Source organism: Tenrec ecaudatus, chromosome 1 (genome assembly GCF_050624435.1).
Source record: "Tenrec ecaudatus isolate mTenEca1 chromosome 1, mTenEca1.hap1, whole genome shotgun sequence".
Classification (NCBI taxonomy): domain Eukaryota; kingdom Metazoa; phylum Chordata; class Mammalia; order Afrosoricida; family Tenrecidae; genus Tenrec; species Tenrec ecaudatus.
In genome coordinates, this window is record NC_134530.1 from 119767516 (window position 1) to 119777678 (window position 10163).

The window sequence follows — 10163 nt, forward strand, 5'->3', positions numbered from 1 at the left end:
AAATTGCAGAGGACATATTCCACATTGGCAGACATGTGTTAAAGTTAAATTTCACAACCACCAGAAATAAAGTTTATTAGTTTTTCTTTTTGTTTCTTTCTATGTTGCCTTTATTTTCTCAGGGAGATCTGCCTGACTCACTGTGAATTGTAATCTCTCTCTAATATTAGTGGATAATTCCCCCTGGATTGCTGTCAGGGAAAAGGAATGCAGCCAGTTCAAACCTTGGTGTAGACTTGGGAATGATAGAATTAGTAACTTTTTAAATGCTTTGTTGCACTTTATTATTCACCCTCTGCAGCTGTTGTCCTGGGCAGGCTGATGAATAAGATCTTAGACACCTAAAGATAATAAATCTTCTCGTGGCAATATGTCTAAATAGAGGTATTCATCAAGAGCTGGGTGTGGCAAGAAAATCCTTGTCCCGTCATCTAATCTTTTCATTAATGCACTTATTCAACAAGAATCTACTCTGAGCTAGGAAATATTATAGGTGTCATGAGGCATACAAAGTTAGACAGCTCTGGTTTCTACCTCTGAGAGATGAAAGAGACCTCAGATAAACTCAAGGATGTATGGTCCAAGGAGTCTTCAGGGACAAACGGGTGAAATTAAGAATGTACTAAACATATCCCCTTCTGTTATGAGTGTTTCAAAATGCTTAGCAGAATCCTTTTTCTCTTTTCATATCCATATAGTTGAACTTTAATGCAATAGAAAGGAATCTCTAGGCACTAGACAACATAAAGAAATGTATGGAAATTAAATAGAACAAAGCAAAATAAAAACCCAAGCACACTGCCATCTGGCTCGTCCTGACTCATAACAACCCTAGCGGGCAGAGTAGAATTGCTCCCACAGGTTTCCAAGGTTGCACATATTTTTACGAAAGTTCATAGGACTCTTAAAAGGAAACCTTGGACGTGACATTTGCACAACCACGTAGTGAAACTAGTTGGAACTGTAAAGGGCGGTCAAAATGGGAACACGGCCTAGAGTTGAAGGTCAGGAAAATTAACCTCCATAAAAGGATGTTGAATATCCTTAATCTCTGGTGTGCTTTAAACCTAAGACTAGTTGTCTACCGATTCCCACAAATAGAAATAATAATCTTTGACAGATGGAAATCCATATTTAGGCACAAGGTTTGGATTTGATGCATTTTTTGTGGAACCATTGAGTAGAGACACTGATTAAAAATTACAAGGCTTTATTTCCTACCATGCCTTAATAGACCATCACAAATTAAGGCACACTTGGATAAAAGCTATCACAGCATTTCAAGAATTCCATGGTCAGTGAGATAGAACGTACAGCACAGGAAAAAATGTACCTCAAAGAAATTAGAGAAAGAGAGATGAATTATAATCGTGGTGGTATGAAATAAGTCACCAGGTAGACATGAAAAAGAACCCGGGGTACACAGCAAACAGAGGAGAGTACCCCTAAAACAGCACAAAGAAATGCAGAAGTGAACATTCTGAAAGCAAGAAACTGAAAGAAAAAAATCTCCAACAAACACCTGATCATTAAATGAAAAAATTCTGCTTGAAAATAATTACAGATTCTCAGGAAGTTGAAAAAATAAAACAAAGAGGTCCCATATATCGATCATCCAATTTCCTCCAATGATTTTACCTTAAACTACTACATTTAGTACATTGTTAAAATCAAGAAATTTAATACTGGGAAAATGCATTGGGTACTTGCATGAATATCTCATTTCTGCATTCATAATCTCTTTACTCTGAAGCCTACTGATCCTGAATTTGGTATATAGATTAATTTGGGAATTAATTATTTCCTGGCACTTTAAATTTGATCTTTACATCATTTTACTTTAAATTTGATCTTTCCATCATTTTACTTTAAATTTACCCATACCATCTTATTTGAAGTCAATTTCTTGAAGACAGCATATAATTACGCCATGATTTTAATCCACTTTGCCATCTCTGTCTTTTAACTGGTTGTATTTATTTAATTCTGTTCTGTTAGCCCATAATTCACGTACCATACAAGTCAATGGTTTAAATATATTAAAAAGAATTGGGCAAGCATTACCACAATCCATTTTAGAACATTTTCTTCATTCATGTACTCATTATTAGTAGCTCTTCCTTACCTTCCAATCTCCCTTGCCATAAACCTAAGGGCAAATAATCTAGTTTTTGTCTGTGGCAGTTAGCTTTCATTTACGTGGATTTGTATAAAATGCAGGGGAGGAGTCCACCCTATCAATCAGGTCACAGCCTTATGATGTCTCCTTGAGAGTGTGGCCTTCTCACAAGAGAAACAGTTGGCGATTCTCTCTTACATTTCACCTTCATCCTTGCAGGGATTGTGTGTCTGCCTCCAGGGGTTACCCTGTGTGGGGCGACGACCCTGGGTACCAACCCATGTGTTATCGGCGCCCTGCCATGTTTCCACCAACTTTGGATCCACACACCTCTGCACCCACTTGTGCTCTCTGCATCCTGCTTCACCTTTGTGCATCTCTGACCTAAGCTATGTGGAGTTTGAAGGTGACTCTGGTGAGCATCAGAACTATGGAATTAAGTTGCATCAAACCGGTATGACCTTTGAAAAAGCAAATTAATTATTGATATGAAGCTCTCCCTTATGTATGAGTGTCACGGATTTTGTTTCTCTAGACAAACCAGCTTAATACACTATCTTTTTTGATTTACCAGTCCTGGATTTCATTTAAAGAAAATCATATATAAAATCCCAACAACAACAACAACAAAATGAAACAATCCAAAACCTCAATCACATAGAAAGCACAAGATAATAGGAACTAGAACAAATTAAGAGTAGATCAACAGGGACAACACTTGTCTTGATGGCCTTCAATGAATGGTGGACGGTGTCTACCATATACTTAGTATTTCAATGCCCTCCTTGTTTTATTATGATATGCCTTGTTCTGATAGGCATGGTTCTGCCACTGTCAATGAATATTATTGAAAGTTTTGCCCTATCACCAACCATCATTTTTTGTGTAAACATTGTCCGGTTTCTTAAGCGTGTAATTTGTATAAGTGAATAATTCATGTATTGCAGATTATAGCCAGCCAATATTTATAGGATATCCAATTCTCAAATTCATTCCAAGTTCTCTACCATTAGCTAAATTAATGGCACAATCAATAATTGCCCTGTGACCAAGGAAGTTGATTGATAAGGTTCTCTAACATAAAAGGACAATTATGTCTTTAAGATGAAAGACAGACACATGTAAGCCATAGGTACATGAATAGATTTTCAGCTTGCACTAAATTCTAGCCCCAAGCTAAGAACAATCAGTTCTTATGACATTAGCCCTGCTTGGTGCTTTCCCTCTTAAAGACATGAGTGCGATAGTGAAAAGTGATAAAGGAGCTAGATGGTGCCCCGCTGTCAGAGAGAATGGTGTATGGGGTCTTAAAGTCTTGTCTTCAAACAAGCAACCATCTATATGAAGTAACAACTAAATCCACATGGAAGAAACATACAAGCCTGTGTGATCCAAGGATTGCAAATAATATAATCCAGATATGAATGATGGAATGATATCAAAGCTTAAAATGTGAACACCTGGTTTACAGAAAGCTATGGATGACAGTGAAAACCCCAAATCCACTGGCAGGACCCACACATAGATTCAGCCTCTGGTGAATCGCCTCTCACCATATTCAAGGAATGTGAATAGCCTTGTTATCAGAGAATATTTTAAAGATGATTATGGCAGATATAATAATGAGATTAAACTTTAATAATGTATCTCCCTTTTGATCCATTTAAAAGTTGTTTCAGTTATAAAAAAGCAAAGGGGAAATACGTGTGGAGTAAGCCTCCTTTGACCATGGACCAAGGATGCGCACAGCTTTGCTAACAAGCAGAGGACATTGGAAAGTGGATTATGGCAGATGTAGACAGGGTAAAATTTAACAATTTATCACTTGATCTCACTTTTGACTCATTTTCAAGTTGTTCTAGTTTTTAATATTTTCTACTTTCTTTTTGAGTGAGGCTTTTCCCTGTTTTACTTTGTTATTGACATTAGTCAATTTTTGTTGTTTGTTTTTGTATGTTTTTTGGCATATGAAATCCGGGACAGGTACACCTATATAGATAGTAACTGGATTAATGGTTGCTTGCGAAAAAGTAGGAAAAGTTCAGGAGAAATGGGGAGTTAATAACAATGTAGAATGATTGTGGTAATGATTGTACAACTCTTCTTGATATGATTCTAATATTTAATTATAAGGCATATGGATTAAGTGGCAATAAAAATGCTTTTTAAAAGATAGAATAAGTGATAAGGTGTGAAATTTTAAACTGAATACATCTGCATCGACCCACTTTCCAATGCACTCTCTGTCTGAAAGCAAGACTATTCACATTTCTGGTCAATGTTCAAAGGGAATTCAATGACGACTTAATCCATTTAGGGACTTCTGATACATTTGTAAATTAATTTGGGGCTTACACTGTTTATTTATAGCCTTCTGCATACCAAGTGGTCTAATACAACTCCCTCCTATGTTCTTGAATTAAACTGCTTACAATCCTTGAATCACACAAGCTAGTGCGCTCCATCTGGGTAGGCTTAGCTGAAACTTCATTTAGAGAGGTGCTAGTTTAAAGACCAGCCTTTGAGACCCTATATACTTTTCTTTCTGATACTTGGAAACCATCTGATTTCTTCAACACACTTTGTTATAGCATCCATACCTTCAATGATCATTTCTTGGGGCCAAGTATTAAGCAGGGCCACATCATAAAAGCTAATTGTTCTTAATTTAGAACTTACAAAATCCATTCATATATCTAAGGTATATATATTTCTTAAACTGATATCTCAGAGGCAGCACTATCAATCAGTTTAAGAAATAATTTAAGTAACTTCCATTGGACATTTGTTAATATTAAAAATAGTATCATTAATCTAGCCTATATTAAATAATTTAAAGCACTATTGAGAAAAGAAAAATATAATTAATTAGGAAAGCTTTAGACTAAAATACAAAGCATGTTTACTTATGCAGTTCAAAAATGTAGGTAACTGAACACTGTATAAACACAAGACAAAATTGTCAATAATATTCACTCACTATGGAAAACCTATCTGCCAGATTAGGATGTCACAAGAAGCAAAGAAAGTATAATAACAGCAAGTATATGGTAGTCTTAAATTGTCAATTATTCAGCAACCTCAAAACGAAGAGATTTGAAACAAAATCCACTGACCTCCAAATTCGCAACCTTGGGATAGCAGTTCTCTGCTTTTTCTCACACTGGGTTGTTTCAGGTTTAAATCCAAAGGAACTTTTCAATTCCTTTAATCTGCACCAGGTGTGTTTAAGGTAAAGTCTACTTTCCTTGGTTTCTGTATCACATACTTCTGATGTGGTCTACAAGGAATTATGTACATCTTAAAAAGACAAAAATTTAAAATCCAGGTAGGCTTCACCACACAACCAGCGTTACTGAAAGGCCACTAGGGTGAAGAAGAAAATAGGTCAAGAAATGCATGATCAGCTGCATGACATTGGACATATCCTCCTCTTGGGAGTCTATAAAACAATGGTAAGTGTTTAGCCCAAGGACAGGTTGCCCCTCCTACATTAACCCGCCAGTAGAAGTGAAATCACTTTCTCCGACACAGGCATTATACCTTCCTCCTCCATCATGAGTTCCCACGGATCACCATTAGAGGAGCACCTTTTAATTAGGGGTGACTATTGGTCAATGTTATCTATTTGTTCCCGATGCTCTCCCCAGTAAATAAAAAATTGACCCCAGTTGAGGTGAGGTGTTATCTGAAGAAATGATTTTTAAGATGTACAAATGAAAGCATGATGCATAGATCAAAAAAAAACCAGACACCACCGCAGTGTGGGAGACTGGATTAAATTATTACATGAGCTGAGAGTTTCCGGTCTTTGTCGTGGAGTTCGTCCTTACAATAATGGCCTCATACAATATTTATCCGTTTGCACTTGGCAAACTTTGCTCAGCAAAATGTTCTCCAGGTCCATCCATATCATGAGGTGTTCTGTAGTTTCATAAATTTTTTTGACCATTCAGAAAAAAATTTATTATTTTTTGACTCTCTTTTTTAAAACCTTTTATTAGGGGCTCATACAACACTTATTAAAATCCATACATGTACATACATCAATTGTATAAAGCACATCTGTACATTCTTTGCCCTAATCAATTTCAAACCGTTTGCTCTCCACTTCAGCCCTTTGCATCAAGTCCTCTTTTTTCCCCTCCCTCCCCGCTCCCCCTCTCTCATGAGCCCTTGATAATTTATAAATTGTTATTTTGTCCTATCTTGCCCTATCCGCCATCTCCCTTCACCCCCTTTTCTGTTGTCCACCCCCCAGGGAAGAGGTCACATGTAGATCCTTGTAATCAGTTCCCCCTTTCCAACCCGCTCACCCTCTACCCTCCCAGCATCTCCCCTCACACCCCTGGTCCTGAAGGTATCATCCGCCGTGGATTCCCTGTGCCTCTAACTCCTATCTGCACCAGTGTATATCCTCTGCTCTATCCAGACTTGCAAGGTAGAATCCGGATCATGATAGTGGGGAGGGGGGAGGGGGAAGCATTTAGGAACTGGAGGAAATCTGTATTCTTCATTAGTGCTACGTTGCACCCTGACTGACTCATCTCCTTCTCTGCCCATCTGTGATGGGATCTCCAGGGGCTGACAAATGGGCTTTGGGTCTCTACTCTGCACTTGCCCCTTCATTCACTATGGTAAGATTTTTTTTTTTTTGATGGTGCCATATACCTGATGCCTTTGAAACCTCGTGATCATACAGGCTGGTGTGCTTCTTCCATGTGGGCTTTGTTGCTTCTGAGCTAGATGGCTGCTTGTTCCCCTTCAAGCCTTTAAGACCCCAGACACTATCTATTTTGATAGCCAGGCAACAAAAGCTTTCTTCACCACATTTGCTTATGCACCTGTTTGTCCTTGGCGATCGTATCATGGAGGTGTGCAGCCAATGATATGATTTTTTGTTCTTTGATGCCTGATAAGCGATCCCTTTGGAACCACGTGATCACACAGGCTGGTGTGTTCTTCCATGTGGGTTTTGTTGCTTCTGAGCTAGATGGCCACTTGTTTATCTTCAAGTCTTTAAAACCCCAGACACTATCTCTTTTGATAGCCGGGCACCATCAGCTTTCTTCACCACATTTGCTTGTTCACCCACTTTGGCTTCAGTGGTTGTGTCGGGAGGGTGAGCATCATAGAATGCCAATTTAATAGAAGAAAGTATTCATGTATTGAGGGAGTGCTTGAGTAGAGGGCCAAGATCCTTCCACCACCTTAATACTAAACCTATAAATATAGGCACATAGATCTATTTCCCCATCCTCCTATATATATTTGCATGTCCATGTCTTTGTCTAGACCTCTATAAATGCCCTTTGCCTCCTAGCTCTTTCCTATATTTCCCTTGACTTTCCTCCTGCTCCACTATCATGCCCTGTCCCCACCTGGGTTACAGCTATACCTCTTCGTTACATTACCTTACCCTTGATCATTTCCTACCAGGCCTGCACTCCCACCTCACCACCAATTTGGATCCCATGTTGTTCCCTTGTCCCTGGGTTTGTTAACACCACTTCCTTACCCCCCACCTCCCCCTAACCCAAGTCCCCCCGGAACTCTTGGTCCCGTTGTTTTTCCTCCAGATAGTTCATCCAGCCTATCTTATTTAGACAGACCTGTGGAGATAATAACATGCACAAAAACAAGACAGAGGAAAACAAAGCACCAGTATGCAACAAAACAACAACAACCCACTGACAAAGAACAAAATACAACACATCATGAAAAAAAAAAGCGTGGTCATTACCAAGGCTTTTAGAATGTGGTTTCTGATTTGCTGTGGACATGACCATAGACAATTTCCCAGGAGGTTTTTGTTTTTGCTACCTTGCTAGCAAATAACCGATTGGGGACATTGCTGAGATACAATACAAGAAATACTGAAGCTTCACACATTTCCTCTAAGTTTTATCTTATACTCAGTAAATGTTTGTTTCTGCATTTTCAAAACAAAAATAAAAAGAAAGGAAAAAAAAGCTTGTACTTAGTTCAAGGATCTAACTCCTTTAGGAGTGTTTTCCAGTCCAATCTGTTGGGGCACCACGCCCTGGCCCCAAAGTCCACTTTCAGCATTCCCTGGGGACCTTGTCACTCCATTCCCTTGTTGTTCTGCTCCACTCCTCCAGTGCTTTGCCTCGGTGTGGTGGGATCAGGTCTGGCGCAATTCCCACACTGTGTCTCCAGTGCTGTCCCCTGTAGTGCCATGGGGCAGTGAGGGGCATCATGTCTCATAGTTGGGTCACCCATGTTGTCCTCTCTGTGGACTGGCTGCTCTAATGAAAACACAGTATTCCATTGTGTGTATATAGTTTTCTTAGCCATTCTTCTACTCAATAGCTTTGGGGCTGTTTCCAACTTCTTGTTATTGTGAACCATGCTTCCATAAACATGAGCGTGCATACGTCTGTTCATGTCATGTTTCTTACTGCATTAGGGAATATTCCCAGCAGTGATATTGCTGGATTGTATGGGATTTCCATTCCCAGGTGTTTTGGGTAGTGCCATATTACATTCCATAATGGCTGCACGTGTTTACAAGATCACCAACAGTGTATGAGAATTCCAGTCTCTGCAGTCTCTCCAACAGTTCCAGTTTTCAGTTTCCTTTAATTTGGGCTACCATTCTTGTACAGGGTGATATCTCATCATTGTTTTAATTGCATCTGGTGGATGACTAGTGACTATAAGCATTGTTTCATGTGCTTGTTAGCCATCAGAATGTCATTTTTAATGAACTCTTTCCATGGCTATTGTCCACTGTTTAATTGGTTTATGTGTGTGTGTGTGTTTATTATTGAGTTCTTGCAGTATTCCATAGATATCAGAGGTTAATTTATTGCCTATTGTGTCATTGCTAAAGACTCTGTCTCAGTTTGTGGGTCCTCTTTTTACTTTTTTGATGAAATATTTTTATACACTTAAGTGTCTTATTTGTAGTAGGTCCTGGTCATCTCTTCTGTCTTCTCTGTGAGTTCCTCTCATTGTATTTGATAATATGTGTATGCCCTGCCATAGGGCCTTTACGTTTGTCCCTGTCTTCTCATTGATGATCGCTATGGTTCTGAGATTTACATTTAGGTCTTTGATCCAGCTTGAGTTCCATTGTATATCTTGGGTAAGGCATAGGTCCTGGTTTATTCTTCTGCAGATGGAGATTTAATTTTATTAGTACCATTTGTTGAAAAGACTGTCTCTTTGCCATTTAATGGTTTGGGGTCCTTTCATGAAGATCTGTTGGCTGTGGGTGGATGGATTTATATCCGGGTTTTCTGTTCTGTTCTGATGGTCTATGTACCTATTATTGTAATAGTTATTTTTACAACTGTGGCTATGCAATAGATTTTAAAATTGTGCAGTGTGAGGACTCCTGTTTTGCTCTTTCTTGTAAGGGGTCCTTTAGATAAGGAAGGGAAGATTAGAAAACTATTAATAAGTATTTATATTTTAAACATGCTCACAGTCACTAAAATGATAGAGATAAGCTATAACACATTCAGGTTGGGAAGAGGGGAAGTAAATAAGTAAAGCTTATTATCCAACACAACATAATTATTTTAAATCCAGTATTGTAGAAGAACATATATATGAGTAATAATTACACATATAAGTAGCAAATTCATGGTTTAAATGGCAGAGACTCTAAAATTAGAAAAATAATAAAAATCTATATATATGCCGCCCCCTCTATCCCTGGAGACTCAATTAACAGCAATGGAAGACCATAGATACATAGAAGAAAATAAATAGAGGCAAATACTAACTTGAAGTTTACTAAGAATCAATGTAATTTTAAGCACAGTTTCTTAGTCTTGGTACTAAACTTGTTTGGGGCTAAACAATTCTTTCTTGTGTGGACTATTCAGCGCATTGTGTAAATAGGTATTGGTGGCATCCTTCCACTAACTATATGTTTAGGGACAAAATAATATGTTTCAAGATATTGCCAAATATCACCTCCCTGCGGGTCAAAATTATCTCAACTCCCCAAACACTTCCTTATAAAGAATACTATTAAAGGGGATAAATTAAAATGTCTACTATACTAAGG

At 38.3% G+C, this 10163-nt stretch overlaps 1 non-coding gene across 1 annotated transcript; it reads left to right on the forward strand.

Moving 5' to 3' along the window:
- The first annotated feature begins 7852 nt into the window (after positions 1-7852).
- Positions 7853-7973, forward strand: LOC142437804 (small nucleolar RNA SNORA32). Its single transcript, XR_012782322.1, has one exon. It is a non-coding gene; the product is annotated as a small nucleolar RNA SNORA32 (small nucleolar RNA).
- The last annotated feature ends 2190 nt before the right edge of the window (positions 7974-10163 follow it).